This window comes from Brienomyrus brachyistius, chromosome 2, assembly GCF_023856365.1.
Source record: "Brienomyrus brachyistius isolate T26 chromosome 2, BBRACH_0.4, whole genome shotgun sequence".
NCBI classification, from domain to species: domain Eukaryota; kingdom Metazoa; phylum Chordata; class Actinopteri; order Osteoglossiformes; family Mormyridae; genus Brienomyrus; species Brienomyrus brachyistius.
The window spans coordinates 39,322,842-39,346,956 of NC_064534.1; the positions used below are offsets into that span (position 1 = coordinate 39,322,842).

The 24,115-nt window shown below is 44.3% G+C and overlaps 19 non-coding genes and 1 pseudogene across 19 annotated transcripts; all 20 read left to right on the top strand.

The window, feature by feature from the left end:
- The first annotated feature begins 725 nt into the window (after positions 1 to 725).
- Positions 726 to 844, top strand: LOC125736851 (5S ribosomal RNA). Its single transcript, XR_007396119.1, has one exon. It is a non-coding gene; the product is annotated as a 5S ribosomal RNA (ribosomal RNA).
- A 1,074-nt stretch (positions 845 to 1,918) lies between these two features.
- Positions 1,919 to 2,037, top strand: LOC125732634 (5S ribosomal RNA). The gene has a single exon (XR_007392009.1). It is a non-coding gene; the product is annotated as a 5S ribosomal RNA (ribosomal RNA).
- Positions 2,038 to 3,119: 1,082 nt separating this feature from the next.
- Positions 3,120 to 3,238, top strand: LOC125736557 (5S ribosomal RNA). Its single transcript, XR_007395835.1, has one exon. It is a non-coding gene; the product is annotated as a 5S ribosomal RNA (ribosomal RNA).
- Positions 3,239 to 4,312: 1,074 nt separating this feature from the next.
- LOC125735765 (5S ribosomal RNA) lies at positions 4,313 to 4,431 on the top strand. Its single transcript, XR_007395055.1, has one exon. It is a non-coding gene; the product is annotated as a 5S ribosomal RNA (ribosomal RNA).
- A 1,080-nt stretch (positions 4,432 to 5,511) lies between these two features.
- Positions 5,512 to 5,630, top strand: LOC125735038 (5S ribosomal RNA). The gene has a single exon (XR_007394337.1). It is a non-coding gene; the product is annotated as a 5S ribosomal RNA (ribosomal RNA).
- Positions 5,631 to 6,710: 1,080 nt separating this feature from the next.
- On the top strand, positions 6,711 to 6,829 carry LOC125735766 (5S ribosomal RNA). Its single transcript, XR_007395056.1, has one exon. It is a non-coding gene; the product is annotated as a 5S ribosomal RNA (ribosomal RNA).
- A 1,079-nt stretch (positions 6,830 to 7,908) lies between these two features.
- On the top strand, positions 7,909 to 8,027 carry LOC125736992 (5S ribosomal RNA). Its single transcript, XR_007396259.1, has one exon. It is a non-coding gene; the product is annotated as a 5S ribosomal RNA (ribosomal RNA).
- A 1,077-nt stretch (positions 8,028 to 9,104) lies between these two features.
- LOC125734926 (5S ribosomal RNA) lies at positions 9,105 to 9,223 on the top strand. The gene has a single exon (XR_007394228.1). It is a non-coding gene; the product is annotated as a 5S ribosomal RNA (ribosomal RNA).
- Positions 9,224 to 10,300: 1,077 nt separating this feature from the next.
- On the top strand, positions 10,301 to 10,419 carry LOC125731146 (5S ribosomal RNA). Its single transcript, XR_007391431.1, has one exon. It is a non-coding gene; the product is annotated as a 5S ribosomal RNA (ribosomal RNA).
- Positions 10,420 to 11,497: 1,078 nt separating this feature from the next.
- On the top strand, positions 11,498 to 11,616 carry LOC125736328 (5S ribosomal RNA). The gene has a single exon (XR_007395609.1). It is a non-coding gene; the product is annotated as a 5S ribosomal RNA (ribosomal RNA).
- A 1,078-nt stretch (positions 11,617 to 12,694) lies between these two features.
- On the top strand, positions 12,695 to 12,813 carry LOC125731618 (5S ribosomal RNA; annotated as a pseudogene).
- Positions 12,814 to 13,893: 1,080 nt separating this feature from the next.
- On the top strand, positions 13,894 to 14,012 carry LOC125736671 (5S ribosomal RNA). Its single transcript, XR_007395946.1, has one exon. It is a non-coding gene; the product is annotated as a 5S ribosomal RNA (ribosomal RNA).
- Positions 14,013 to 15,092: 1,080 nt separating this feature from the next.
- Positions 15,093 to 15,211, top strand: LOC125736087 (5S ribosomal RNA). The gene has a single exon (XR_007395370.1). It is a non-coding gene; the product is annotated as a 5S ribosomal RNA (ribosomal RNA).
- A 1,085-nt stretch (positions 15,212 to 16,296) lies between these two features.
- LOC125730889 (5S ribosomal RNA) lies at positions 16,297 to 16,415 on the top strand. The gene has a single exon (XR_007391181.1). It is a non-coding gene; the product is annotated as a 5S ribosomal RNA (ribosomal RNA).
- A 1,077-nt stretch (positions 16,416 to 17,492) lies between these two features.
- On the top strand, positions 17,493 to 17,611 carry LOC125730794 (5S ribosomal RNA). Its single transcript, XR_007391085.1, has one exon. It is a non-coding gene; the product is annotated as a 5S ribosomal RNA (ribosomal RNA).
- A 1,072-nt stretch (positions 17,612 to 18,683) lies between these two features.
- Positions 18,684 to 18,802, top strand: LOC125735996 (5S ribosomal RNA). Its single transcript, XR_007395280.1, has one exon. It is a non-coding gene; the product is annotated as a 5S ribosomal RNA (ribosomal RNA).
- A 1,078-nt stretch (positions 18,803 to 19,880) lies between these two features.
- LOC125730795 (5S ribosomal RNA) lies at positions 19,881 to 19,999 on the top strand. The gene has a single exon (XR_007391086.1). It is a non-coding gene; the product is annotated as a 5S ribosomal RNA (ribosomal RNA).
- Positions 20,000 to 21,069: 1,070 nt separating this feature from the next.
- Positions 21,070 to 21,188, top strand: LOC125735671 (5S ribosomal RNA). The gene has a single exon (XR_007394964.1). It is a non-coding gene; the product is annotated as a 5S ribosomal RNA (ribosomal RNA).
- Positions 21,189 to 22,262: 1,074 nt separating this feature from the next.
- On the top strand, positions 22,263 to 22,381 carry LOC125735851 (5S ribosomal RNA). Its single transcript, XR_007395137.1, has one exon. It is a non-coding gene; the product is annotated as a 5S ribosomal RNA (ribosomal RNA).
- Positions 22,382 to 23,454: 1,073 nt separating this feature from the next.
- Positions 23,455 to 23,573, top strand: LOC125736130 (5S ribosomal RNA). Its single transcript, XR_007395413.1, has one exon. It is a non-coding gene; the product is annotated as a 5S ribosomal RNA (ribosomal RNA).
- The last annotated feature ends 542 nt before the right edge of the window (positions 23,574 to 24,115 follow it).

The following is a 24,115-nucleotide window of genomic DNA, read 5'->3' on the forward strand; positions in this document are numbered from 1 at the left end:
TTCGCCACAGAAGACTCGATATGATTGGCAAAGCAAGGTCTGCTCTTCTCCTCCCTTCAAAACTTGCTAAAAGCTTTATTTAAAAGAGCAGGTTGGCCGGGGTAATTCACACCCTTCAATGCCAGATTAATGTTTAGGTTAGTGGGAATCACAGAGGTATTAGGGATGGAAACTTCTTTGCTGGTGGTAGAAGCGGTCTGGTGAATTTTTAGAGAGAAGAGGCCGTCGATGTTTCAATGTAGAAAATTGTTCTGGATGCAGCCTGCAGTATGGACTTGTTGGTGTGTGTAGCTCCCAGTGTTCTGACAGCGCGACGTTTTGGGGAAGCATGTGATTCAACAGCTACCAGTGGGCTTCGTGCGGCAGAGATTTTGTGGCTGTTAGCGGAGTTGATAACACAGGGTTGTTAAGAGAAGCCTGCATGAGGTAGGCAAAGGAGTAATGTTTGCCGGCGGGGGACGTGCGGCGATTAACCTGTGCGGTAGTGAAAAGGAGTTAAAGAGAAGGAAGTGTGCGGATGCGGAAAGAATGGAATAATTGTGGTAGGCTGCCGGCTGAGTAGTTTGGTGAATGTTTGGTGTGGTTCCGGCACTGCCGATTGGATGGTGGGGCTGCAGTGTGAGTCAGATAAAAAAAAAAAAAAAAACAGGAGTAGGATCCAATGGGACTAACTGGCATGTATAGACGCGTGTAATGCAAAAGGGCTATTTTTGGTAGCGTCTCTCACTTACGGCCATACCACCCTGAACGCGCCCGATCTCGTCTGATCTTGGAAGCTAAGCAGGCTAGGGTCTGGTTAGTACTTGAATGGGAGACCACCTGGGAATACCAGGTGCTGTAAGCTTTTCTCACTTTTACTTTATACAGGGGGCGCTCCACTTCACGATTAATTTAAATGTATCACTCCCCTTCCATTTTACTATTTTATATATTTCTTTTTTCTCTCATTCATAAAGGCAGCTTTTACACACCGTTTTACTCTAAATACTGCCTGGTAATTATAGCTGCTGTAAGCTGTTCGTGCCTTTATTCCACCAGGGCGCGATCTTCTCACAAACTTGAAGACTGTCACTCCCCATTCACGTTTTACAACTTATTGTTAATAATAAAGAGACAGCTTTTTACACACAGTTTTAAACAAAGTACTAATATAATTCCTCTTCAACTCACCGCTTTGTTTTCTATGCAAAAACCACTTCGCCACAGAATATTCGATATTATTGGCATATTATCTGCTCTTCTCCTCCTTTCAAAACTTGCTAAAAGCTGTATTTAAAAGAGCAGGTTGGCCGGGGTAATTTACACACTTCAATGCCAGCTTAATGTTTAGGTTAGTGGGAATCACAGAAGAATTAGGGATGGAAACTTCTTTGCTGGTGGTAGAAGCGGTCTGGTGAATTTTTAGAGAGAAGAGGCTGTCGATGTTTGAATGTAGAAAATTGTTCTGGCTGCAGCCTGCAGTATGGACTTGTTGGTGTGTGTAGCTCCCAGTGCTCTGACAGCGCGACGTTTTGGAGAAGCATGTGATTCAACAGCTACCAGTGGGCTTCGTGCGGCAGAGATTTTGTGGCTGTTAGCGGAGTTGATAACAGAGGGTTGTTAAGAGAATCCTGCAAGAGGTAGGCAAAGGAGTAATGTTTGCCGGCGGGGGACGTGCAGCGATTAACCTGTGAGGTAGTGAAAAGGAGTTAAAGAGAAGGAAGTGTGCGGATGCGGAAAGAATGGAATAATTGTGGTAGGCTGCTGGCTGAGTAGTTTGGTGAATGTTTGGTGTGGGTCCGACGCTGCCGATTGGATGGTGGGGCTGCAGTGTGAGTCAGATAAAAAAAAAAAAAAGAACATTAGTAGGATCCAATGGGACTAACTGGCATGTATAGACGCGTGTAATGCAAAAGGGCTGTTTTTGGTCGCATCTCTCGCTTATGGCCATACCACCCTGAACACGCCCGATCTCATCCGATCTCGGAAGCCAAGCAGGGTAGGGTCTGGTTAGTACTTGGATGGGAGACCTCCTGGGAATACCAGGTGCTGTAAGCTTATCTCACTTTTACTTTATACAGGGGGCGCTCCACTTCACGATTAATTTAAATCTATCACTCCCCTTCCATTTTACTATTTTATATATATATATTTTTTTTTTCTCTCATTCATGAAGGCAGCTTTTACACACGTTTTACTCTAAATACTGCCTGGTAATTCTAGGTGCTGTAAGCTGTTCGTGCCTTTATTCCACCAGGGCGCGATCTTCTCACAAACTTGAAGACTGTCACTCCCCATTCACGTTTTACAACTTATTGTTAATGATAAAGAGACAGCTTTTTACACACAGTTTTAAACAAAGTACTGATATAATTCCTCTTCAACTCACCGCTTTGTTTTCTATGCAAAAACCACTTCGCCACAGAAGACTCGATATTATTGGCAAAGCAAGGTCTGCTCTTCTCCTCCCTTCAAAACTTGCTAAAAGCTTTATTTAAAAGAGCAGGTTGGCCGGGGTAATTCACACCCTTCAATGCCAGATTAATGTTTAGGTTAGTGGGAATAACAGAGGTATTAGGGATGGAAACTTCTTTGCTGGTGGTAGAAGCGGTCTGGTGAATTTTTAGAGAGAAGAGGCCGTCGATGTTTCAATGTAGAAAATTGTTCTGGATGCAGCCTGCAGTATGGACTTGTTGGTGTGTGTAGCTCCCAGTGTTCTGACAGCGCGACGTTTTGGGGAAGCATGTGATTCAACAGCTACCAGTGGGCTTCGTGCGGCAGAGATTTTGTGGCTGTTAGCGGAGTTGATAACACAGGGTTGTTAAGAGAAGCCTGCATGAGGTAGGCAAAGGAGTAATGTTTGCCGGCGGGGGACGTGCGGCGATTAACCTGTGCGGTAGTGAAAAGGAGTTAAAGAGAAGGAAGTGTGCGGATGCGGAAAGAATGGAATAATTGTGGTAGGCTGCCGGCTGAGTAGTTTGGTGAATGTTTGGTGTGGTTCCGGCACTGCCGATTGGATGGTGGGGCTGCAGTGTGAGTCAGATAAAAAAAAAAAAAAAAACAGGAGTAGGATCCAATGGGACTAACTGGCATGTATAGACGCGTGTAATGCAAAAGGGCTATTTTTGGTAGCGTCTCTCGCTTACGGCCATACCACCCTGAACGCGCCCGATCTCGTCTGATCTTGGAAGCTAAACAGGCTAGGGTCTGGTTAGTACTTGAATGGGAGACCGCCTGGGAATACCAGGTGCTGTAAGCTTTTCTCACTTTTACTTTATACAGGGGGCGCTCCACTTCACGATTAATTTAAATGTATCACTCCCCTTCCATTTTACTATTTTATATATTTCTTTTTTCTCTCATTCATAAAGGCAGCTTTTACACACCGTTTTACTCTAAATACTGCCTGGTAATTCTAGGTGCTGTAAGCAGTTCGTGCCTTTATTCCACCAGGGCGCGATCTTCTCACAAACTTGAAGACTGTCACTCCCCATTCACGTTTTACAACTTATTGTTAATAATAAAGAGACAGCTTTTTACACACAGTTTTAAACAAAGTACTAATATAATTCCTCTTCAACTCACCGCTTTGTTTTCTATGCAAAAACCACTTCGCCACAGAATATTCGATATTATTGGCATATTATCTGCTCTTCTCCTCCTTTCAAAACTTGCTAAAAGCTGTATTTAAAAGAGCAGGTTGGCCGGGGTAATTTACACCCTTCAATGCCAGCTTAATGTTTAGGTTAGTGGGAATCACAGAAGAATTAGGGATGGAAACTTCTTTGCTGGTGGTAGAAGCGGTCTAGTGAATTTTTAGAGAGAAGAGGCTGTCGATGTTTGAATGTAGAAAATTGTTCTGGCTGCAGCCTGCAGTATGGACTTGTTGGTGTGTGTAGCTCCCAGTGCTCTGACAGCGCGACGTTTTGGAGAAGCATGTGATTCAACAGCTACCAGTGGGCTTCGTGCGGCAGAGATTTTGTGGCTGTTAGCGGAGTTGATAACAGAGGGTTGTTAAGAGAATCCTGCAAGAGGTAGGCAAAGGAGTAATGTTTGCCGGCGGGGGACGTGCAGCGATTAACCTGTGAGGTAGTGAAAAGGAGGTAAAGAGAAGGAAGTGTGCGGATGCGGAAAGAATGGAATAATTGTGGTAGGCTGCCGGCTGAGTAGTTTGGTGAATGTTTGGTGTGGGTCCGGCGCTGCCGATTGGATGGTGGGGCTGCAGTGTGAGTCAGATAAAAAAAAAAAAAAAACCAGGAGTAGGATCCAATGGGACTAACTGGCATGTATAGACGCGTGTAATGCAAAAGGGCTGTTTTTGGTAGCATCTCTCGCTTACGGCCATACCACCCTGAACACGCCCGATCTCATCTGATCTCGGAAGCCAAGCAGCGTAGGGTCTGGTTAGTATTTGGATGGGAGACCTCCTGGGAATACCAGGTGCTGTAAGCTTTTCTCACTTTTACTTTATACAGGGGGCGCTCCACTTCACGATTAATTTAAATCTATCACTCCCCTTCCATTTTACTATTTCATATATATATATATTTTTTTTTTCTCTCATTCATAAAGGCAGCTTTTAGAAACCGTTTTACTCTAAATACTTCCTGGTAATTCTAGGTGCTGTAAGCTGTTCGTGCCTTTATTCCACCAGGGCGCGATCTTCTCACAAACTTGAAGACTGTCACTCCCCATTCACGTTTTACAACTTATTGTTAATGATAAAGAGACAGCTTTTTACACACAGTTTTAAACAAAGTACTGATATTATTCCTCTTCAACTGACCGCTTTGTTTTCTATGCAAAAACCACTTCGCCACAGAAGACTCGATATTATTGGCATAGCAAGTTCTGCTCTTCTCCTTTCAAAACTTGCTAAAAGCTGTATTTAAAAGAACAGATTGGCCGGGGTAATTCACACCCTTCAATGCCAGCTTAATGTTTAGGTTAGTGGGAATCACAGAGGAATTAGGGATGGAAACTTCTTTGCTGGTGGTAGAAGCGGTCTGGTGAATTTTTAGAGAGAAGAGGCCGTCGATGTTTGAATGTAGAAAATTGATCTGGCTGCAGCCTGCAGTATGGACTTGTTGGTGTGTGTAGCTCCCAGTGTTCTGACAGCGCGACGTTTTGGGGAAGCATGTGATTCAGCAGCTACCAGTGGGCTTCGTGCGGCGGAGATTTTGTGGCTGTTAGCGGAGTTGATAACAGAGGGTCGTTAAGAGAAGCCTACATGCAGTAGGCAAAGGAGTAATGTTTGCCGGCGGGGGACGTGCGGCGATTAACCTGTGCGGTAGTGAAAAGGAGTTAAAAAGAAGGAAGTGTGCGGATGCGGAAAGAATGGAATAATTGTGGTAGGCTGCCGGCTGAGTAGTTTGGTGAATGTTTGGTGTGGGTCCGGCGCTGCCGATTGGATGGTGGGGCTGCAGTGTGAGTCAGATAAAAAAAAAAAAAACCAGGAGTAGGATCCAATGGGACTAACTGGCATGTATAGACGCGTGTAATGCAAAATGGCTGTTTTTGGTAGCATCTCTCGCTTATGGCCATACCACCCTGAACACGCCCGATCTCGTCTGATCTTGGAAGCTAAGCAGGGTAGGGTCTGGTTAGTACTTGGATGGGAAACCACCTGGGAATACCAGGTGCTGTAAGCTTTTCTCACTTTTACTTTATACAGGGGGCGCTCCACTTCACGATTAATTTAAATCTATCACTCCCCTTCCATTTTACTATTTTATATATATTTATATTTTTTTTCTCTCATTCATAAAGGCAGCTTTTAGAAACCGTTTTACTCTAAATACTTCCTGGTAATTCTAGGTGCTGTAAGCTGTTCGTGCCTTTATTCCACCAGGTCGCGATCTTCTCACAAACTTGAAGACTGTCACTCCCCATTCACGTTTTACAACTTATTGTTAATGATAAAGAGACAGCTTTTTACACACAGTTTTAAACAAAGTACTGATATTATTCCTCTTCAACTGACCGCTTTGTTTTCTATGCAAAAACCACTTCGCCACAGAAGACTCGATATTATTGGCATAGCAAGTTCTGCTCTTCTCCTTTCAAAACTTGCTAAAAGCTGTATTTAAAAGAACAGATTGGCCGGGGTAATTCACACCCTTCAATGCCAGCTTAATGTTTAGGTTAGTGGGAATCACAGAGGAATTAGGGATGGAAACTTCTTTGCTGGTGGTAGAAGCGGTCTGGTGAATTTTTAGAGAGAAGAGGCCGTCGATGTTTGAATGTAGAAAATTGTTCTGGCTGCAGCCTGCAGTATGGACTTGTTGGTGTGTGTAGCTCCCAGTGTTCTGACAGCGCGACGTTTTGGGGAAGCATGTGATTCAGCAGCTACCAGTGGGCTTCGTGCGGCGGAGATTTTGTGGCTGTTAGCGGAGTTGATAACAGAGGGTCGTTAAGAGAAGCCTGCATGCAGTAGGCAAAGGAGTAATGTTTGCCGGCGGGGGACGTGCAGCGATTAACCTGTGAGGTAGTGAAAAGGAGGTAAAGAGAAGGAAGTGTGCGGATGCGGAAAGAATGGAATAATTGTGGTAGGCTGCCGGCTGAGTAGTTTGGTGAATGTTTGGTGTGGGTCCGGCGCTGCCGATTGGATGGTGGGGCTGCAGTGTGAGTCAGATAAAAAAAAAAAAAAAACCAGGAGTAGGATCCAATGGGACTAACTGGCATGTATAGACGCGTGTAATGCAAAAGGGCTGTTTTTGGTAGCATCTCTCGCTTACGGCCATACCACCCTGAACACGCCCGATCTCATCTGATCTCGGAAGCCAAGCAGCGTAGGGTCTGGTTAGTATTTGGATGGGAGACCTCCTGGGAATACCAGGTGCTGTAAGCTTTTCTCACTTTTACTTTATACAGGGGGCGCTCCACTTCACGATTAATTTAAATCTATTACTCCCCTTCCATTTTACTATTTCATATATATATATATTTTTTTTTCTCTCATTCATAAAGGCAGCTTTTAGAAACCGTTTTACTCTAAATACTTCCTGGTAATTCTAGGTGCTGTAAGCTGTTCGTGCCTTTATTCCACCAGGGCGCGATCTTCTCACAAACTTGAAGACTGTCACTCCCCATTCACGTTTTACAACTTATTGTTAATGATAAAGAGACAGCTTTTTACACACAGTTTTAAACAAAGTACTGATATTATTCCTCTTCAACTGACCGCTTTGTTTTCTATGCAAAAACCACTTCGCCACAGAAGACTCGATATTATTGGCATAGCAAGTTCTGCTCTTCTCCTTTCAAAACTTGCTAAAAGCTGTATTTAAAAGAACAGATTGGCCGGGGTAATTCACACCCTTCAATGCCAGCTTAATGTTTAGGTTAGTGGGAATCACAGAGGAATTAGGGATGGAAACTTCTTTGCTGGTGGTAGAAGCGGTCTGGTGAATTTTTAGAGAGAAGAGGCCGTCGATGTTTGAATGTAGAAAATTGATCTGGCTGCAGCCTGCAGTATGGACTTGTTGGTGTGTGTAGCTCCCAGTGTTCTGACAGCGCGACGTTTTGGGGAAGCATGTGATTCAGCAGCTACCAGTGGGCTTCGTGCGGCGGAGATTTTGTGGCTGTTAGCGGAGTTGATAACAGAGGGTCGTTAAGAGAAGCCTACATGCAGTAGGCAAAGGAGTAATGTTTGCCGGCGGGGGACGTGCGGCGATTAACCTGTGCGGTAGTGAAAAGGAGTTAAAAAGAAGGAAGTGTGCGGATGCGGAAAGAATGGAATAATTGTGGTAGGCTGCCGGCTGAGTAGTTTGGTGAATGTTTGGTGTGGGTCCGGCGCTGCCGATTGGATGGTGGGGCTGCAGTGTGAGTCAGATAAAAAAAAAAAAAACCAGGAGTAGGATCCAATGGGACTAACTGGCATGTATAGACGCGTGTAATGCAAAATGGCTGTTTTTGGTAGCATCTCTCGCTTATGGCCATACCACCCTGAACACGCCCGATCTCGTCTGATCTTGGAAGCTATGCAGGGTAGGGTCTGGTTAGTACTTGGATGGGAAACCACCTGGGAATACCAGGTGCTGTAAGCTTTTCTCACTTTTACTTTATACAGGGGGCGCTCCACTTCACGATTAATTTAAATCTATCACTCCCCTTCCATTTTACTATTTTATATATATTTATATTTTTTTTCTCTCATTCATAAAGGCAGCTTTTAGAAACCGTTTTACTCTAAATACTTCCTGGTAATTCTAGGTGCTGTAAGCTGTTCGTGCCTTTATTCCACCAGGTCGCGATCTTCTCACAAACTTGAAGACTGTCACTCCCCATTCACGTTTTACAACTTATTGTTAATGATAAAGAGACAGCTTTTTACACACAGTTTTAAACAAAGTACTGATATTATTCCTCTTCAACTGACCGCTTTGTTTTCTATGCAAAAACCACTTCGCCACAGAAGACTCGATATTATTGGCATAGCAAGTTCTGCTCTTCTCCTTTCAAAACTTGCTAAAAGCTGTATTTAAAAGAACAGATTGGCCGGGGTAATTCACACCCTTCAATGCCAGCTTAATGTTTAGGTTAGTGGGAATCACAGAGGAATTAGGGATGGAAACTTCTTTGCTGGTGGTAGAAGCGGTCTGGTGAATTTTTAGAGAGAAGAGGCCGTCGATGTTTGAATGTAGAAAATTGTTCTGGCTGCAGCCTGCAGTATGGACTTGTTGGTGTGTGTAGCTCCCAGTGTTCTGACAGCGCGACGTTTTGGGGAAGCATGTGATTCAGCAGCTACCAGTGGGCTTCGTGCGGCGGAGATTTTGTGGCTGTTAGCGGAGTTGATAACAGAGGGTCGTTAAGAGAAGCCTGCATGCAGTAGGCAAAGGAGTAATGTTTGCCGGCGGGGGACGTGCGGCGATTAACCTGTGTGGTAGTGAAAAGGAGTTAAAAAGAAGGAAGTGTGCGGATGCGGAAAGAATGGAATAATTGTGGTAGGCTGCCGGCTGAGTAGTTTGGTGAATGTTTGGTGTGGGTCCGGCGCTGCCGATTGGATGGTGGGGCTGCAGTGTGAGTCAGATAAAAAAAAAAAAACCAGGAGTAGGATCCAATGGGACTAACTGGCATGTATAGACGCGTGTAATGCAAAATGGCTGTTTTTGGTAGCATCTCTCGCTTACGGCCATACCACCCTGAACACACCCGATCTCGTCTGATCTTGGAAGCTAAGCAGGGTAGGGTCTGGTTAGTACTTGGATGGAAAACCACCTGGGAATACCAGGTGCTGTAAGCTTTTCTCACTTTTACTTTATACAGGGGGCGCTCCACTTCACGATTAATTTAAATCTATCACTCCCCTTCCATTTTACTATTTTATATATATTTATATTTTTTTTCTCTCATTCATAAAGGCAGCTTTTAGAAACCGTTTTACTCTAAATACTTCCTGGTAATTCTAGGTGCTGTAAGCTGTTCGTGCCTTTATTCCACCAGGTCGCGATCTTCTCACAAACTTGAAGACTGTCACTCCCCATTCACGTTTTACAACTTATTGTTAATGATAAAGAGACAGCTTTTTACACACAGTTTTAAACAAAGTACTGATATTATTCCTCTTCAACTGACCGCTTTGTTTTCTATGCAAAAACCACTTCGCCACAGAAGACTCGATATTATTGGCATAGCAAGTTCTGCTCTTCTCCTTTCAAAACTTGCTAAAAGCTGTATTTAAAAGAACAGATTGGCCGGGGTAATTCACACCCTTCAATGCCAGCTTAATGTTTAGGTTAGTGGGAATCACAGAGGAATTAGGGATGGAAACTTCTTTGCTGGTGGTAGAAGCGGTCTGGTGAATTTTTAGAGAGAAGAGGCCGTCGATGTTTGAATGTAGAAAATTGTTCTGGCTGCAGCCTGCAGTATGGACTTGTTGGTTTGTGTAGCTCCCAGTGTTCTGACAGCGCGACGTTTTGGGGAAGCATGTGATTCAGCAGCTACCAGTGGGCTTCGTGCGGCGGAGATTTTGTGGCTGTTAGCGGAGTTGATAACAGAGGGTCGTTAAGAGAAGCCTGCATGCAGTAGGCAAAGGAGTAATGTTTGCCGGCGGGGGACGTGCGGCGATTAACCTGTGTGGTAGTGAAAAGGAGTTAAAAAGAAGGAAGTGTGCGGATGCGGAAAGAATGGAATAATTGTGGTAGGCTGCCGGCTGAGTAGTTTGGTGAATGTTTGGTGTGGGTCCGGCGCTGCCGATTGGATGGTGGTGCTGCAGTGTGAGTTAGACAAAAAAAAAAAAACCAGGAGTAGGATCCAATGGGACTAACTGGCATGTATAGACGCGTGTAATGCAAAAGGGCTGTTTTTGGTAGCATCTCTCGCTTGCGGCCATACCACCCTGAACACGCCCGATCTCGTCTGATCTCGGAAGCCAAGCAGGGTATGGTCTGGTTAGTACTTAGATGGGAGACCACCTGGGATTACCAGGTGCTGTAAGCTTTTCTCACTTTTACTTTATACAGGGGGCGCTCCACTTCACGATTAATTTAAATCTATCACTCCCCTTCCATTTTACTATTATATATATATATATTTTTTTTTTCTCTCATTCATAAAGGCAGCTTTTACACACCGTTTTACTCTAAATACTTCCTGGTAATTCTAGGTGCTGTAAGCTGTTCGTGCCTTTATTCCACCAGGGCGCGATCTTCTCACAAACTTGAAGACTGTCACTCCCCATTCACGTTTTACAACTTATTGTTAATGATAAAGAGACAGCTTTTTACACACAGTTTTAAACAAAGTTCTGATATTATTCCTCTTCAACTGACCGCTTTGTTTTCTATGCAAAAACCACTTCGCCACAGAAGACTCGATATTATTGGCATAGCAAGCTCTGCTCTTCTCCTTTCAAAACTTGCTAAAAGCTGTATTTAAAAGAACAGATTGGCCAGGGTAATTCACACCCTTCAATGCCAGCTTAATGTTTAGGTTAGTGGGAATCACAGAGGAATTAGGGATGGAAACTTCTTTGCTGGTGGTAGAAGCGGTCTGGTGAATTTTTAGAGAGAAGAGGCCGTCGATGTTTGAATGTAGAAAATTGTTCTGGCTGCAGCCTACAGTATGGACTTGTTGGTGTGTGTAGCTCCCAGTGTTCTGACAGCGCGACGTTTTGGGGAAGCATGTGATTCAGCAGCTACCAGTGGGCTTCGTGCGGCGGAGATTTTGTGGCTGTTAGCGGAGTTGATAACAGAGGGTCGTTAAGAGAAGCCTGCATGCAGTAGGCAAAGGAGTAATGTTTGCCGGCGGGGGACGTGCGGCGATTAACCTGTGCGGTAGTGAAAAGGAGTTAAAAAGAAGGAAGTGTGCGGATGCGGAAAGAATGGAATAATTGTGGTAGGCTGCCGGCTGAGTAGTTTGGTGAATGTTTGGTGTGGGTCCGGCGCTGCCGATTGGATGGTGGTGCTGCAGTGTGAGTCAGATAAAAAAAAAAAAAACCAGGAGTAGAATCCAATGGGACTAACTGGCATGTATAGACGCGTGTAATGCAAAAGGGCTGTTTGTGGTAGCATCTCTCGCTTATGGCCATACCACCCTGAACACGCCTGATCTCATCTGATCTCGGAAGCCAAACAAGGTAGGGTCTGGTTAGTACTTGGATGGGAGACCTCCTGGGAATACCAGGTGCTGTAAGCTTTTCTCACTTTTACTTTATACAGGGGGCGCTCCACTTCACGATTAATTTAAATCTAGCACTCCCCTTCCATTTTACTATTTTATATATATATATATTTTTTTCTCTCTTTCATAAAGCCAGCTTTTAGAAACCGTTTTACTCTAAATACTTCCTGGTAATTCTAGGTGCTGTAAGCTGTTCGTGCCTTTATTCCACCAGGGCGCGATCTTCTCACAAACTTGAAGACTGTCACTCCCCATTCACGTTTTACAACTTATTGTTAATGATAAAGAGACAGCTTTTTACACACAGTTTTAAACAAAGTACTGATATTATTCCTCTTCAACTGACCGCTTTGTTTTCTATGCAAAAACCACTTCGCCACAGATGACTCGATATTATTGGCATAGCAAGCTCTGCTCTTCTCCTTTCAAAACTTGCTAAAAGCTGTATTTAAAAGAACAGATTGGCCAGGGTAATTCACACCCTTCAATGCCAGCTTAATGTTTAGGTTAGTGGGAATCACAGAGGAATTAGGGATGGAAACTTCTTTGCTGGTGGTAGAAGCGGTCTGGTGAATTTTTAGAGAGAAGAGGCCGTCGATGTTTGAATGTAGAAAATTGTTCTGGCTGCAGCCTACAGTATGGACTTGTTGGTGTGTGTAGCTCCCAGTGTTCTGACAGCGCGACGTTTTGGGGAAGCATGTGATTCAGCAGCTACCAGTGGGCTTCGTGCGGCGGAGATTTTGTGGCTGTTAGCGGAGTTGATAACAGAGGGTCGTTAAGAGAAGCCTGCATGCAGTAGGCAAAGGAGTAATGTTTGCCGGCGGGGGACGTGCGGCGATTAACCTGTGTGGTAGTGAAAAGGAGTTAAAAAGAAGGAAGTGTGCGGATGCGGAAAGAATGGAATAATTGTGGTAGGCTGCCGGCTGAGTAGTTTGGTGAATGTTTGGTGTGGGTCCGGCGCTGCCGATTGGATGGTGGTGCTGCAGTGTGAGTTAGACAAAAAAAAAAAAAAACCAGGAGTAGGATCCAATGGGACTAACTGGCATGTATAGACGCGTGTAATGCAAAAGGGCTGTTTTTGGTAGCATCTCTCGCTTGCGGCCATACCACCCTGAACACGCCCGATCTCGTCTGATCTCGAAAGCCAAGCAGGGTATGGTCTGGTTAGTACTTAGATGGGAGACCACCTGGGATTACCAGGTGCTGTAAGCTTTTCTCACTTTTACTTTATACAGGGGGCGCTCCACTTCACGATTAATTTAAATCTATCACTCCCCTTTCATTTTACTATTATATATATATATTTTTTTTTTTTTTCTCTCATTCATAAAGGCAGCTTTTACACACCGTTTTACTCTAAATACTTCCTGGTAATTCTAGGTGCTGTAAGCTGTTCGTGCCTTTATTCCACCAGGGCGCGATCTTCTCACAAACTTGAAGACTGTCACTCCCCATTCACGTTTTACAACTTATTGTTAATGATAAAGAGACAGCTTTTTACACACAGTTTTAAACAAAGTTCTGATATTATTCCTCTTCAACTGACCGCTTTGTTTTCTATGCAAAAACCACTTCGCCACAGAAGACTCGATATTATTGGCATAGCAAGCTCTGCTCTTCTCCTTTCAAAACTTGCTAAAAGCTGTATTTAAAAGAACAGATTGGCCAGGGTAATTCACACCCTTCAATGCCAGCTTAATGTTTAGGTTAGTGGGAATCACAGAGGAATTAGGGATGGAAACTTCTTTGCTGGTGGTAGAAGCGGTCTGGTGAATTTTTAGAGAGAAGAGGCCGTCGATGTTTGAATGTAGAAAATTGTTCTGGCTGCAGCCTACAGTATGGACTTGTTGGTGTGTGTAGCTCCCAGTGTTCTGACAGCGCGACGTTTTGGGGAAGCATGTGATTCAGCAGCTACCAGTGGGCTTCGTGCGGCGGAGATTTTGTGGCTGTTAGCGGAGTTGATAACAGAGGGTCGTTAAGAGAAGCCTGCATGCAGTAGACAAAGGAGTAATGTTTGCCGGCGGGGGACGTGCGGCGATTAACCTGTGCGGTAGTGAAAAGGAGTTAAAAAGAAGGAAGTGTGCGGATGCGGAAAGAATGGAATAATTGTGGTAGGCTGCCGGCTGAGTAGTTTGGTGAATGTTTGGTGTGGGTCCGGCGCTGCCGATTGGATGGTGGTGCTGCAGTGTGAGTCAGATAAAAAAAAAAAAAACCAGGAGTAGAATCCAATGGGACTAACTGGCATGTATAGACGCGTGTAATGCAAAAGGGCTGTTTGTGGTAACATCTCTCGCTTATGGTCATACCACCCTGAACACGCCTGATCTCATCTGATCTCGGAAGCCAAACAAGGTAGGGTCTGGTTAGTACTTGGATGGGAGACCTCCTGGGAATACCAGGTGCTGTAAGCTTTTCTCACTTTTACTTTATACAGGGGGCGTTCCACTTCACGATTAATTTAAATCTAGCACTCCCCTTCCATTTTACTATTTTATATATATATATATATTTTTCTCTCTTTCATAAAGCCAGCTTTTAGAAACCGTTTTACTCTAAATACTTCCTGGTAATTCTAGGTGCTGTAAGCTGTTCGTGCCTTTATTCCACCAGGGCGCGATCTTCTCACAAACTTGAAGACTGTCACTCCCCATTCACGTTTTACAACTTATTGTTAATGATAAAGAGACAGCTTTTTACACACAGTTTTAAACAAAGTACTGATATTATTCCTCTTCAACTGACCGCTTTGTTTTCTATGCAAAAACCACTTCGCCACAGAAGACTCGATATTATTGGCATAGCAAGCTCTGCTCTTCTCCTTTCAAAACTTGCTAAAAGCTGTATTTAAAAGAACAGATTGGCCAGGGTAATTCACACCCTTCAATGCCAGCTTAATGTTTAGGTTAGTGGGAATCACAGAGGAATTAGGGATGGAAACTTCTTTGCTGGTGGTAGAAGCGGTCCGGTGAATTTTTAGAGAGAAGAGGCCGTCGATGTTTGAATGTAGAAAATTGTTCTGGCTGCAGCCTACAGTATGGACTTGTTGGTGTGTGTAGCTCCCAGTGTTCTGACAGCGCGACGTTTTGGGGAAGCATGTGATTCAGCAGCTACCAGTGGGCTTCGTGCGGCGGAGATTTTGTGGCTGTTAGCGGAGTTGATAACAGAGGGTCGTTAAGAGAAGCCTGCATGCAGTAGGCAAAGGAGTAATGTTTGCCGGCGGGGGACGTTCGGCGATTAACCTGTGCGGTAGTGAAAAGGAGTTAAAAAGAAGGAAGTGTGCGGATGCGGAAAGAATGGAATAATTGTGGTAGGCTGCCGGCTGAGTAGTTTGGTGAATGTTTGGTGTGGGTCCGGCGCTGCCGATTGGATGGTGGTGCTGCAGTGTGAGTCAGATAAAAAAAAAAAAAAAGAACATTAGTAGGATCCAATGGGACCAACTGGCATGTATAGAGGCGTGTAATGCAAAAGGGCTGTTTTTGGTAGCATCTCTCGCTTATGGCCATACCACCCTGAACACGCCCGATCTTGTCTGATCTCGGAAGCTAAGCAGGGTAGGTTCTGGTTAGTACTTGGATGGGAGACCACCTGGGAATACCAGGTGCTGTAAGCTTTTCTCACTTTTACTTTATACAGGGGGCACTCCACTTCACGATTAATTTAAATCTATCACTCCCCTTCCGTTTTACTATTTTATATATATATAACTATATATTTTTTCTCTCATTCATAAAGGCAGCTTTTACACACCGTTTTACTCTAAATACTTCCTGGTAATTCTAGGTGCTGTAAGCTGTTCGTGCCTTTATTCCACCAGGGCGCGATCTTCTCACAAACTTGAAGACTGTCACTCCCCATTCACGTTTTACAACTTATTGTTAATGATAAAGAGACAGCTTTTTACACACAGTTTTAAACAAAGTACTGATATTATTCCTCTTCAACTGACCGCTTTGTTTTCTATGCAAAAACCACTTCGCCACAGAAGACTCGATATTATTGGCATAGCAAGCTCTGCTCTTCTCCTTTCAAAACTTGCTAAAAGCTGTATTTAAAAGAACAGATTGGCCAGGGTAATTCACACCCTTCAATGCCAGCTTAATGTTTAGGTTAGTGGGAATCACAGAGGAATTAGGGATGGAAACTTCTTTGCTGGTGGTAGAAGCGGTCTGGTGAATTTTTAGAGAGAAGAGGCCGTCGATGTTTGAATGTAGAAAATTGTTCTGGCTGCAGCCTGCAGTATGGACTTGTTGGTGTGTGTAGCTCCCAGTGTTCTGACAGCGTGACGTTTTGGGGAAGCATGTGATTCAGCAGCTACCAGTGGGCTTCGTGCGGCGGAGATTTTGTGGCTGTTAGCGGAGTTGATAACAGAGGGTCGTTAAGAGAAGCCTGCATGCAGTAGGCAAAGGAGTAATGTTTGCCGGCGGGGGACGTGCGGCGATTAACCTGTGCGGTAGTGAAAAGGAGTTAAAAAGAAGGAAGTGTGCGGATGCGGAAAGAATGGAATAATTGTGGTAGGCTGCCGGCTGAGTAGTTTGGTGAATGTTTGGTGTGGGTCCGGCGCTGCCGATTGGATGGTGGGGCTGCAGTGTGAGTCAGATAAAAAAAAAAAAAAAGAACATTAGTAGGATCCAATGGGACCAACTGGCATGTATAGAGGCGTGTAATGCAAAAGGGATGTTTTTGGTGGCATCTCCCGCTTACGGCCATACCACCCTGAACACGCCTGATCTCGTCTGATCTCGGAAGCCAAGCAGGGTTGGGTCTGGTTAGTACTTGGATGGGAGACCACCTGGGGTTACCAGGTGCTGTAAGCTTTTCTCACTTTTACTTTATACAGGGGGCGCTCCACTTCACGATTAATTTAAATCTATCACTCCCCTTCCATTTTACTATTTTATATATATATTTTTTTTTTCTCTCATTCATAAAGGCAGCTTTTACACACCGTTTTACTCTAAATACTTCCTGGTAATTCTAGGTGCTGTAAGCTGTTCGTGCCTTTATTCCACCAGGGCGCGATCTTCTCACAAACTTGAAGACTGTCACTCCCCATTCACGTTTTACAACTTATTGTTAATGATAAAGAGACAGCTTTTTACACACAGTTTTAAACAAAGTACTGATATTATTCCTCTTCAACTGACCGCTTTGTTTTCTATGCAAAAACCACTTCGCCACAGAAGACTCGATATTATTGGCATAGCAAGTTCTGCTCTTCTCCTTTCAAAACTTGCTGAAAGCTCTATTTAAAAGAACAGATTGGCCGGGGTAATTCACACCCTTCAATGCCAGCTTAATGTTTAGGTTAGTGGGAATCACAGAGGAATTAGGGATGGAAACTTCTTTGCTGGTGGTAGAAGCGGTCTGGTGAATTTTTAGAGAGAAGAGGCCGTCGATGTTTGAATGTAGAAAATTGTTCTGGCTGCAGCCTGCAGTATGGACTTGTTGGTGTGTGTAGCTCCCAGTGTTCTGACAGCGCGACGTTTTGGGGAAGCATGTGATTCAGCAGCTACCAGTGGGCTTCGTGCGGTGGAGATTTTGTGGCTGTTAGCGGAGTTGATAACAGAGGGTCGTTAAGAGAAGCCTGCATGCAGTAGGCAAAGGAGTAATGTTTGCCGGCGGGGGACGTGCGGCGATTAACCTGTGCGGTAGTGAAAAGGAGTTAAAAAGAAGGAAGTGTGCGGATGCGGAAAGAATGGAATAATTGTGGTAGGCTGCCGGCTGAGTAGTTTGGTGAATGTTTGGTGTGGGTCCGGCGCTGCCGATTGGATGGTGGGGCTGCAGTGTGAGTCAGATAAAAAAAAAAAAAGAACATTAGTAGGATCCAATGGGACCAACTGGCATGTATAGAGGCGTGTAATGCAAAAGGGATGTTTTTGGTAGCATCTCTCGCTAACGGCCATACCACCCTGAACACGCCTGATCTCGTCTGATCTCGGAAGCTAAGCAGGTTAGGGTCTGGTTAGTACTTGGATGGGAGGCCACCTGGGAATACCAGGTGCTGTAAGTTTTTCTCACTTTATACAGGGGGCGCTCCACTTCACGATTAATTTAAATCTATCACTCCCCTTCCATTTTACTATTTTATATATATATATATATTTTTATCTCATTCATAAAGGCAGCTTTTACACACCGTTTTACTCTAAATACTTCCTGGTAATTCTAGGTGCTGTAAGCTGTTCGTGCCTTTATTCCACCAGGGCGCGATCTTCTCACAAACTTGAAGACTGTCACTCCCCATTCACGTTTTACAACTTATTGTTAATGATAAAGAGACAGCTTTTTACACACAGTTTTAAACAAAGTACTGATATTATTCCTCTTCAACTGACCGCTTTGTTTTCTATGCAAAAACCACTTCGCCACAGAAGACTCGATATTATTGGCATAGCAAGTTCTGCTCTTCTCCTTTCAAAACTTGCTGAAAGCTCTATTTAAAAGAACAGATTGGCCGGGGTAATTCACACCCTTCAATGCCAGCTTAATGTTTAGGTTAGTGGGAATCACAGAGGAATTAGGGATGGAAACTTCTTTGCTGGTGGTAGAAGCGGTCTGGTGAATTTTTAGAGAGAAGAGGCCGTCGATGTTTGAATGTAGAAAATTGTTCTGGCTGCAGCCTGCAGTATGGACTTGTTGGTGTGTGTAGCTCCCAGTGTTCTGACAGCGCGACGTTTTGGGGAAGCATGTGATTCAGCAGCTACCAGTGGGCTTCGTGCGGCGGAGATTTTGTGGCTGTTAGCGGAGTTGATAACAGAGGGTCGTTAAGAGAAGCCTGCATGCAGTAGGCAAAGGAGTAATGTTTGCCGGCGGGGGACGTGCGGCGATTAACCTGTGCGGTAGTGAAAAGGAGTTAAAAAGAAGGAAGTGTGCGGATGCGGAAAGAATGGAATAATTGTGGTAGGCTGCCGGCTGAGTAGTTTGGTGAATGTTTGGTGTGGGTCCGGCGCTGCCGATTGGATGGTGGGGCTGCAGTGTGAGTCAGATAAAAAAAAAAAAAGAACATTAGTAGGATCCAATGGGACCAACTGGCATGTATAGAGGCGTGTAATGCAAAAGGGATGTTTTTGGTAGCATCTCTCGCTTACGGCCATACCACCCTGAACACGCCTGATCTCGTCTGATCTCGGAAGCTAAGCAGGTTAGGGTCTGGTTAGTACTTGGATGGGAAACCACCTGGGAATACCAGGTGCTGTAAGCTTTTCTCACTTTTACTTTATACAGGGGGCGCTCCACTTCACGATTAATTTAAATCTATCACTCCCCTTCCATTTAACTATTTTATATATATATATTTTTTTTTCTCTCATTCATAAAGGCAGCTTTTACACACCGTTTTACTCTAAATACTTCCTGGTAATTCTAGGTGCTGTAAGCTGTTCGTGCCTTTATTCCACCATGGCGCGATCTTCTCACAAACTTGAAGACTGTCACTCCCCATTCACGTTTTACAACTTATTGTTAATGATAAAGAGACAGCTTTTTACACACAGTTTTAAACAAAGTACTGATATTATTCCTCTTCAACTGACCGCTTTGTTTTCTATGCAAAAACCACTTCGCCACAGGAGACTCGATATTATTGGCATAGCAAGTTCTGCTCTTCTCCTTTCAAAACTTGCTAAAAGCTGTATTTAAAAGAACAGATTGGCCGGGGTAATTCACACCCTTCAATGCCAGCTTAATGTTTAGGTTAGTGGGAATCACAGAGGAATTAGGGATGGAAACTTCTTTGCTGGTGGTAGAAGCGGTCTGGTGAATTTTTAGAGAGAAGAGGCCGTCGATGTTTGAATGTAGAAAATTGTTCTGGCTGCAGCCTGCAGTATGGACTTGTTGGTGTGTGTAGCTCCCAGTGTTCTGACAGCGCGACGTTTTGGGGAAGCATGTGATTCAGCAGCTACCAGTGGGCTTCGTGCGGCGGAGATTTTGTGGCTGTTAGCGGAGTTGATAACAGAGGGTCGTTAAGAGAAGCCTGCATGCAGTAGGCAAAGGAGTAATGTTTGCCGGCGGGGGACGTGCGGCGATTAACCTGTGCGGTAGTGAAAAGGAGTTAAAAAGAAGGAAGTGTGCGGATGCGGAAAGAATGGAATAATTGTGGTAGGCTGCCGGCTGAGTAGTTTGGTGAATGTTTGGTGTGGGTCCGGCGCTGCCGATTGGATGGTGGGGCTGCAGTGTGAGTCAGATAAAAAAAAAAAAAGAACATTAGTAGGATCCAATGGGACCAACTGGCATGTATAGAGGCGTGTAATGCAAAAGGGATGTTTTTGGTAGCATCTCTCGCTAACGGCCATACCACCCTGAACACGCCTGATCTCGTCTGATCTCGGAAGCTAAGCAGGTTAGGGTCTGGTTAGTACTTGGATGGGAGGCCACCTGGGAATACCAGGTGCTGTAAGTTTTTCTCACTTTATACAGGGGGCGCTCCACTTCACGATTAATTTAAATCTATCACTCCCCTTCCATTTTACTATTTTATATATATATATATATTTTTATCTCATTCATAAAGGCAGCTTTTACACACCGTTTTACTCTAAATACTTCCTGGTAATTCTAGGTGCTGTAAGCTGTTCGTGCCTTTATTCCACCAGGGCGCGATCTTCTCACAAACTTGAAGACTGTCACTCCCCATTCACGTTTTACAACTTATTGTTAATGATAAAGAGACAGCTTTTTACACACAGTTTTAAACAAAGTACTGATATTATTCCTCTTCAACTGACCGCTTTGTTTTCTATGCAAAAACCACTTCGCCACAGAAGACTCGATATTATTGGCATAGCAAGTTCTGCTCTTCTCCTTTCAAAACTTGCTAAAAGCTGTATTTAAAAGAACAGATTGGCCGGCGTAATTCACACCCTTCAATGCCAGCTTAATGTTTAGGTTAGTGGGAATCACAGAGGAATTAGGGATGGAAACTTCTTTGCTGGTGGTAGAAGCGGTCTGGTGAATTTTTAGAGAGAAGAGGCCGTCGATGTTTGAATGTAGAAAATTGTTCTGGCTGCAGCCTGCAGTATGGACTTGTTGGTGTGTGTAGCTCCCAGTGTTCTGACAGCGCGACGTTTTGGGGAAGCATGTGATTCAGCAGCTACCAGTGGGCTTCGTGCGGCGGAGATTTTGTGGCTGTTAGCGGAGTTGATAACAGAGGGTCGTTAAGAGAAGCCTGCATGCAGTAGGCAAATGAGTAATGTTTGCCGGCGGGGGACGTGCGGCGATTAACCTGTGCGGTAGTGAAAAGGAGTTAAAAAGAAGGAAGTGTGCGGATGCGGAAAGAATGGAATAATTGTGGTAGGCTGCCGGCTGAGTAGTTTGGTGAATGTTTGGTGTGGGTCCGGCGCTGCCGATTGGATGGTGGTGCTGCAGTGTGAGTCAGATAAAAAAAAAAAAAACAGGAGTAGGATCCAATGGGACTAACTGGCATGTATAGACGCGTGTAATGCAAAAGGGCTGTTTTTGGTAGCATCTCTCGCTTATGGCCATACCACCCTGAACACGCCCGATCTCATCCGATTTCGGAAGCCAAGCAGGGTAGGGTCTGGTTAGTACTTGGATGGGAGACCTCCTCGGAATACCAGGTGCTGTAAGCTTTTCTCACTTTTACTTTATACAGGGGGCGCTCCACTTCACGATTAATTTAAATCTATCACTCCCCTTCCATTTTACTATTTTATATATTTCTTTTTTCTCTCATTCATAAAGGCAGCTTTTAAACACGTTTTACTCTAAATACTGCCTGGTAATTCTAGGTGCTGTAAGCTGTTCGTGCCTTTATTCCACCAGGGCACGATCTTCTCACAAACTTGAAGACTGTCACTCCCCATTCACGTTTTACAACTTATTGTTAATAATAAAGAGACAGCTTTTTACACACAGTTTTAAACAAAGTACTGATATAATTCCTCTTCAACTCACCGCTTTGTTTTCTATGCAAAAACCACTTCGCCACAGAAGACTTCATATTGTTGGCATAGCAAGGTCTGCTCTTCTCCTCCTTTCAAAACTTGCAAAAAGCTGTATTTAAAAGAGCAGGTTGGCCGGGGTAATTCAAACCCTTCAATGCCAGCTTAATGTTTAGGTTAGTGGGAATCACAGAAGAATTAGGGATGGAAACTTCTTTGCTGGTGGTAGAAGCGGTCTGGTGAATTTTTAGAGAGAAGAGGCTGTCGATGTTTGAATGTAGAAAATTGTTCTGGCTGCAGCCTGCAGTATGGACTTGTTAGTGTGTGTAGCTCCCAGTGTTCTGACAGCGCGACGTTTTGGGGAAGCATGTGATTCAACAGCTACCAGTGGGCTTCGTGCGGCAGAGATTTTGTGGCTGTTAGCGGAGTTGATAACAGAGGGTCGTTAAGAGAAGCCTGCATGAGGTAGGCAAAGGAGTAATGTTTGCCGGCGGGGGACGTGCGGCGATTAACCTGTGCGGTAGTGTAAAGGACTTAAAGAGAAGGAAGTGTGCGGATGCGGAAAGAATGGAATAATTGTGGTAGGCTGCCGGCTGAGTAGTTTGGTGAATGTTTGGTGTGGGTGCGGCGCTGCCGATTGGATGGTGGTGCTGCAGTGTGAGTCAGATAAAAAAAAAAAAAAACAGGAGTAGGATCCAATGGGACTAACTGGCATGTATAGAGTCGTGTAATGCAAAAGTGCTGTTTTTGTTCGCGGCTCTTGCTTATGGCCATACCACCCTGAACGCGCCTGATCTCGTCTGATCTCAGAAGCTAAGCAGGCTAGGGTCTGGTTAGTACTTGGATGGGAGACCTCCTCGGAATACCAGGTGCTGTAAGCTTTTCTCACTTTTACTTTATACAGGGGGCGCTCCACTTCACGATTAATTTAAATCTATCACTCCCCTTCCATTTTACTATTTTATATATATATTTTTTTTCTCTCATTCATAAAGGCAGCCTTTACACACCGTTTTACTCTAAATACTGCCTGGTAATTCTAGGTGCTGTAAGCTGTTCGTGCCTTTATTCCACCAGGGCGCGATCTTCTGACAAACTTGAAGACTGTCACTCCAAATTCACGTTTTACAACTTATTGTTAATAATAAAGAGACAGTTTGTTACACACAGTTTTAAACAAAGTACTGATATAATTCCTCTTAAACTCACCGCTTTGTTTTCTATGCAAAATCCACTTCGCCACAGAATATTCGATATTATTGGCATATTATCTGCTCTTCTCCTCCTTTCAAAACTTGCTGAAAGCTGTATTTAAAAGAGCAGGTTGGCCGGGGTAATTCACACCCTTCAATGCCAGCTTAATGTTTAGGTTAGTGGGAATCACAGAAGAATTAGGGATGGAAACTTCTTTGCTGGTGGTAGAAGCGGTCTGGTGAATTTTTAGAGAGAAGAGGCTGTCGATGTTTGAATGTAGAAAATTGTTCTGGCTGCAGCCTGCAGTATGGACTTGTTAGTGTGTGTAGCTCCCAGTGTTCTGACAGCGCGACGTTTTGGGGAAGCATGTGATTCAACAGCTACCAGTGGGCTTCGTGCGGCAGAGATTTTGTGGCTGTTAGCGGAGTTGATAACAGAGGGTTGTTAAGAGAAGCCTGCAAAAGGTTGGCAAAGGAGTAATGTTTGCCGGCGGGGGACGTGCAGCGATTAACCTGTGCGGTAGTGAAAAGGAGTTAAAGAGAAGGAAGTGTGCGGATGCGGAAAGAATGGAATAATTGTGGTAGGCTGCCGGATGAGTAGTTTGGTGAATGTTTGGTGTGGGTCCGGTGCTGCCGATTGGATGGTGGTGCTGCAGTGTGAGTCAGATAAAAAAAAAAAAAACAGGAGTAGGATCCAATGGGACTAACTGGCATGTATAGACGCGTGTAATGCAATAGGGCTATTTTTGGTAGCGTCTCTCGCTTACGGCCATACCACCCTGAACGCGCCCGATCTCGTCTGATCTCGGACGCTAAGCAGGCTAGGGTCTGGTTAGTACTTGGATGGGAGACCTCCTCGGAATACCAGGTGCTGTAAGCTTTTCTCACTTTTACTTTATACAGGGGGCGCTCCACTTCACGATTAATTTAAATCTATCACTCCCCTTCCATTTTACTATTTTATATATATATTTTTTTTCTCTCATTCATAAAGGCAGCCTTTACACACCGTTTTACTCTAAATACTGCCTGGTAATTCTAGGTGCTGTAAGCTGTTCGTGCCTTTATTCCACCAGGGCGCGATCTTCTGACAAACTTGAAGACTGTCACTCCACATTCACGTTTTACAACTTATTGTTAATAATAAAGAGACAGTTTGTTACACACAGTTTTAAACAAAGTACTGATATAATTCCTCTTAAACTCACCGCTTTGTTTTCTATGCAAAAACCACTTCGCCACAGAATATTCGATATTATTGGCATATTATCTGCTCTTCTCCTCCTTTCAAAACTTGCTGAAAGCTGTATTTAAAAGAGCAGGTTGGCCGGGGTAATTCACACCCTTCAATGCCAGCTTAATGTTTAGGTTAGTGGGAATCACAGAAGAATTAGGGATGGAAACTTCTTTGCTGGTGGTAGA